The sequence below is a fragment of the Bufo gargarizans genome, chromosome 1 (genome assembly GCF_014858855.1).
Source record: "Bufo gargarizans isolate SCDJY-AF-19 chromosome 1, ASM1485885v1, whole genome shotgun sequence".
Classification (NCBI taxonomy): Eukaryota; Metazoa; Chordata; class Amphibia; order Anura; family Bufonidae; genus Bufo; species Bufo gargarizans.
In genome coordinates this window covers 400,275,345-400,281,990 of record NC_058080.1, presented here as the reverse complement: position 1 = coordinate 400,281,990, position 6,646 = coordinate 400,275,345, and positions in this window count along the sequence as shown.

Here is a 6,646-nt window from a genome sequence, read left to right as displayed (position 1 = left end):
TTCCGGGGTAGTAGAAAGGATGAATAGAACAATTAAAGAAAAAATAAGGAAAATTACTGGAAGCACGTTCACTAATTGGAAAAAGTTCTTGCTTATAGCCCTAGCAGAAATTAGGATGCAGCCTAATAAGAATACTGGTTACTCACCATTTGAGGTCCTAATGGGAAGACCCTTCCCCACCCATTGGGGTCCAAAGGCCCCCGTGATAGAAAAAGGGGATCTAAAAGTAGTACAGGCAGAATATGTGAGGAAACTTGTAGAACCTTTAGATCAAATTGAACAAGATGTTGCTCGTGCCTCTCCTTTCTCTCCACAGGAACCTACGCATCCTTTCCAACCAGGAGACGTGGTGATAGTCCAGCACCTGGCAAAAGGATGAAAACAGACTGAGTTCCCGTTTGGACCACTTACCCGAGTGGTAGCAGTCACCAGAACAGCGATTCTCATAGAAGAGGCTCCAATCTGGATTCACGCTAGCAGAGTGAAAAGGGTCCCTGAGGCTTCTTCTCCGGTGACAGACAAAGACAAAGAGGGTGAAGCAGTTGTGAAATCCCTGAACCGAGAGGGGAGCTCAGAAGAAGTTTCCCTGAAAAGTGCCTTGCCACAGGCTGAAGATGATGACCCCACAATATTCTGGGAGATTATTTGTCTGCTGACAATTATTAATCTTTGTGTTTTCTTGCCAGTCCGGCTTAATACTATATTAATTTATCACCCAGAGGAGATGAGTTTCTTCTGCGGTGCACCAAATAATCAGTCCTTTTGCTCCCGTCCCCTTTTTTTTCTGAACAGAATAGTAAAGTCAGGATGGCAAATGCCCTAAATGTTAGTTCATTGTGCCTTAAAGACTTACAGAGCCCACGGGATCTTATACAAACATGTGTTATTGCCTACACTCGATGAATCCCTCCTTGAAGTCTGGTCGATGGCTAACAATACACAATCTTTTATTCCCCTGTATGACTTCTGTGGGGAGTGTCAGAAATTAGGAACTAGCAGGGATAATATTAGAATAATTACTGTTAATGTGACTACAGCAGAGACTTGTTTTACCTTTTCCCAGGATATGACTTTATATTGTGATAGTAGAGACATAAAAAGTGGATTACCTAAGACTAGTGTATATGATTATATTGACGACACCTGTAAAAAGAATAGTAGGCTTGCTATCTCCCTGAATAATTCCATGAGTTGTAATAAGACCATTGTGACTCCCAGTTTTATCTATAATATAATGCTCCCTAAGGGATGGTTTTTGTCTTGTGGTAACAGCACTTACAATTACATTCCTGCTAATGTTATTGGAGGTCCCTGTGCGTTATCCAGGCTGACTTTGGCCCTTCCCAGTCAACCCCATATCAGGAGAGCTTACAGATCGGTTACCAAGACTTTATCAGAAAACTGTGACTCTACCTTACCCCTTCTCAGCCGTGCAGAATATACAAGTTTGGGCGCCTCTATATTAGGAGTGCCTGGACTGGCTATATATAATACTCGTAATATAAATTCTATTGCATGTGACTTGGCTAAATCTCTGAATCATACCTCTATCGCCTTATCAGACATGCTTTTAGATCTACAAGGCGTAAGAGGAGCAGTGCTAGAAACTAGATTTGCTGTGGATTATCTGTTACTTAAACATAATATAGGATGTCAAGATTTTAAAGGAATGTGTTACTTTAATTTATCTTACCATTCCAGATCAATCCAGTCCCATATTTAAGCGTTACATGAAATTGCCAATAATATCAAGAAGGATGTTGATTCATCCTCTTGGTGGGACTGGTTATTGAGCTGGCTGCCGGATTTGAGTTGGTTAAGAACATTATTTATCAGTATTATAATTATAATTGCTTCCTTGATTATCATATGTTGTTGTATCCAATGTAACCTTTCCCTCATACCAATTTTTTGTGTAAGTAGCATAAGTCATATTCATGACTTAAGAGGGGATTGAAGGGTTAAATAGAATAAGCTATATGATCTGTATTAATGACAGGATGTTGGGTGACATCATACTAGAGGGTGAGTGTATTTAGATAAGCCTTATTTACATATAAGGAATTGTTTCTACTCAGCACCATTGTATATGTGATTTCCTATATGGATGTATGTATAGGGACCCGTAATTGTCTAGATAAAATCAGAGCTGTTACAGAGACCATACTGTGTGTGTGTGTGTGTGTGTCATTGACAGCTCTCCAGGTGCCTGTCATTGGGGATGAAGGAGGAATCAGGGTGCATCCAGAAGCAGATCCCTTTCAAGAAGTAACCCAAGTAAACGGGTAGGCCCGTGACAGTGAGAATATGGCCTTAGTTGGCATGTTAACTCCCATGGCAGAGCATTTGGGGAGGTTAATTTTGAAATTAGACAGTTGTCCAAATTCTTCCAATAAGTTGAGGATCTCTGGGTCTGATAAGATCAACAACATGTCATCAGAAAACGCTGCCACTGTATGGTGCATAGAACCTATTTTAATGCTTTTGATGTTATCATTTTGTCTGATGGCTTGGATGAGGGTTTCAAGGCAAATTATAAAAATGGTGGGGGACAATGCACAACCTTGGCGGGTGCCATTAGTGATGTTAAAACAAGGGGAAAGGATTCCATTAACTCATACCCTAGCGTGTGGGGCAGAGTACAGGGACAGCACCGCTCTCACAAACTCAGATGGGAAGCCAAATTTGTGTAAGGTAGCGTCCATAAACCTCCAGTCGACTCCGTCAAAAGCTTTTTCTGCATCTTATCCTAATAAGGTGAGGTGGTTGTTGGTGCGTAAAGTATATTTAATTAGCATCTGTATTCTAAAGGTGCTGTGCCTACACTCCAGTCCACCCACAAAACCGGATTGCTCAGGAGAGATAAGATCTTGTAGAAAAGGGGAAATCCTATAAGCCAGTAATTTTGTCCAGAGTTTTGTATCAGTGTTCAAAAGGGAGATAGGTCTGTAATTAGACGGATATTCTGGGTCTTTATTTGGTTTTGGAAGGACCACAATGTGTGCCTCCCACGCCTGCTTTGCAGGAAGGGTACCACCAAGCAGTGAGTTGAAATAAGACAACAACTAGGGACCTAATATGTTGAAGAAAAAATTATAATATGTTAACGGCAGGCCATCAGGGCCAGGACTTTTGCCTGAAGGTATTGGGCCAAGTATTTTTTGTACTTATCATAGGGTAACAGGGGAGGTCAAGGACTCACCATCTTCTTGTGATAGCTTTGGTAGGTTAAGGGCGGCTAAAAATCTTTTAATGTGGTCTAATCCAGCCTGTATGATTTCAGTGGACTCATTAGTGCGGATGTTATACAGAGAAGCATAATATGAGTTAAATAACTTGGCTATACCACGTGTATCAGACAGTATTTCACCTTTGTTATTGTGCATCTGTTTGATGTAGGATTGTTCGTTGCGTTTTTTGATAAGTGCCATTAATATTCTATTCCCTTTATTACCATGGGCATATTATTTGTGCTTAACTTTTAAATAGGCTTTAGCTGCTTTTATATTTAGTAGTGCTTTCAGGTCCGACCTAAGGGTAAGCAGAGCATCATGATCTTTTATTGCCAGGGATCTTTTATGAGCCTGCTCCAATTTAGCTATCTGGGACAATAGAGTGAATAGTCGTTCCGAACGCATTTTCTTTAAATGAGAACCCAGGGCAATAAATTCACCCCTCATGACAGATTTATGTGCTTCCCATATAGAGGCAGGGGATGCTTCTGAAACGGCATTAAGAGTGAAGTAATTTAGCATTTTATTAGATAAATCGTCAATATGTGACTGGGTATCTAAGAGCGTGGGGTTAAGTGTCCAAGACCATTCTTTTCCAGATACAGCAGGAATGGCTAAGGAAAGGGACACAGGGGCGTGGTCTGACACTGTTATACAATGGACCTCCGCTTTGTTCACCTGTGCTAAAAGTTTATCAGATATGAGGAAGTAGTCAAGTCGCTGATAAGACTTATGTGGGTGGGAATAGAAGGAATAATCCCTTTTGTTCCCGTGTAAGGAACGCCAGGCGTCACTCAGACCCATACCCTTAATTCTTCTCTGTACATCTCGCAGGGCTCTGTAGGAGATCGCAGACCTACGAGGGGACAAATCCAAGAGAGGGTCAAGGACCAAGTTAAGATCACCACCTATAACCAATAGGCCAGAGGCAAATATAGAGAGTTTATTAAATGTTTTGTTCAACCATTTAGACGTATTATTATTAGGAGCATACAGATTACATAGTGTGATCTCTTTGCCTCCTATACTGCCTTTTAAAAGTAAATACCTCCGCCAAGGCAGAGAAGGGTGCTCTCTTATGCATTCCAATACTAACCCCCCTAGTTGAGGAGAGGTCATAACAGGAGTGATACCAAGTTTGGAATAAAGAGTGCGAGAGATTAGGTATATGACCTTTTTTAAAATGTGTCTCCTGTAATATTACTTTTTGTATCCTTTCCTTTTTCATAATCTGGAAATTGCGACTTCTTTTTATAGGACTATTGTACCCGTTCACTTTGAATGTAGCCACATTCAAATTTAAGGCAACCATCCTAAATATATGCAAGGCTGGCCTAAATGTTTACTATATGCTCTATGATCTAACAATAAGAACAACACATAACCTCAAAAGGACATATTCAACCAGCTATAATGTAAGAAGACTCCGCAGGGAGTCATTAGAGCTCCTCCTCATTGTATATTGCCTGATCTGCCCAAGCTTCATTGTTAAAGCCCAATGGGCGTAAGAAGAAGCAGATGGACTAGCTAGACTAAGGACAAATTGGAAACTTAACATAATAACCCAAAAAAACATATAGCACTTATGATCATAGTATGTAAAAAACATAGGAGGGCTCACATTATAGAGTGGAAACGTCTGTTCCCAGAATTGATAAGGAGGCCAAAGGGAAAGAGCCAGCGGTACATGATCTTAGAAGATCACAGGAGATCTGTGAGTGGCTTCAAAATCCTCCTTTTCTGGAGGGTTAAGGAGGCGAGGTCTTGATAGATCAGAATTTTGGAACCCAGTAATTGAACGTCACCCATGGCTCTGGCTTTTTGCAATATAGCTTTGGTGTTGCGGAAGCTTAATAGGCCACATATTATGTCTCTAGGGTTGTCAGAAGGGAGCGGTTTAGGGCATAATGCCCTATAAACTCTTTCAATAACAACAGACTTAGCTCGGCTTGGGCCCAGTAACATCGAAAACAGCTCAAACATAAGCGCGGGTAAGTCCTCCTTTTCTGTCGCTTCGGGGAGATTTCGAATTCTTATATTTCTCCTACGGCTCCTGTTCTCCTGCTCTTCCAGGAGCAATAAGGAGTTGTTGATCGCTTTACGATGTGTATCTAAAGCGGTTCTGACCGCTGAGTTAAAAGAAAGCAAAACATCTTGGTTGTGCTCCAGGGTTTCCACTCTCTCTCCAATATGACGCACCTCTGTTTTAATAACTGCAAGGTCTACAGCAATCGGGGCTAAAGCGTTCTGGAGAGCCTCATCAAGGTAACCTTTGGTAAGTATAGCTTGTTCGCTCACCTCCTGGCGGATGGAGGTCTCCTCAGCAAAGTCGGAGCTCTCCGCTTGAGTCTCAGGGAGCGAGTGCTCTGCAATTGAAGCTTGTAAAGGGGAAATATTCATCACCAATATTTATGCAAATATCGATAATTAATATTCATAAATAGGAGGATTCGTCTATTGATGACTCTGCCTATTTATACCTTTATATAACAATAACACAATACTTTCACTATACTTTACGCTAACCACTATGCTAGCTGCATGCGCCTTACTAAACTATCGTTAATAAGTGCACGTTACACAGATAGTTGTACATAAAACACAGTATTTATTAATACCTAATACACTAAGCACGCAATGCACTAACAATACAACACTAAATATACAGTACTAAACTATACTACACGTTCCCAAATTCCACCCATAAACTAACTATACAGTTCACACATACAAGTATTAGCAGCCCACCCCCTGGCTACTTTCTGTCCCTATGGGGTACAATAAGGGTTAACAGTGGCGCTGCAGGGGCGAGTGCAGGCCACAGACACAGACGGAGTAGCGGACAGCGATGCAAGGGTTAATACCTTGCAAGTGAGTGCTGAGGTACACAATGATGGGGGTGATAAACAGGGAATCAGGGGTGAACGTTGGTGGGACAGGGTAGGTAAGAGTTATTTATATCGTTGGTGGGATAGGGTAGGTAATGGTTATCGTTGATGGGATAGGGTAGGTAATGGTTATCGTTGATGGGATAGGGTAGGTAAGGGTTAATCAAAGGGGTGATCGTTGGTGGGATAGGGTAGGTAAGGGTTAATCAAAGGGGAGATCGTTGGTGGGATAGGGTAGGTAAGGGGGTGATACTCAGTGCTTGCTTGTTCATCCAGGGGTCCGCTCGTTAGTCTAGGGGTGGTCTCCTTCTAAGGGGGGGGCGGCACGGCTCTTCTTCCTGAGTGCAGGATGCGCTCTCCTTCAAGGTGGGGGGTCCCGACCCTCCTCCTGAGTGCAGGGGCCGCCGTATATTTATCCCCGGCGGCCCGCACTCCCGCACCGCCCACCAGGTGGCGCTCGCGCGCGCCCGCCCATCAGAGCAACGTGGGCCGGCGCAGTGATATGACGTCACTGCGCCGGCCCGC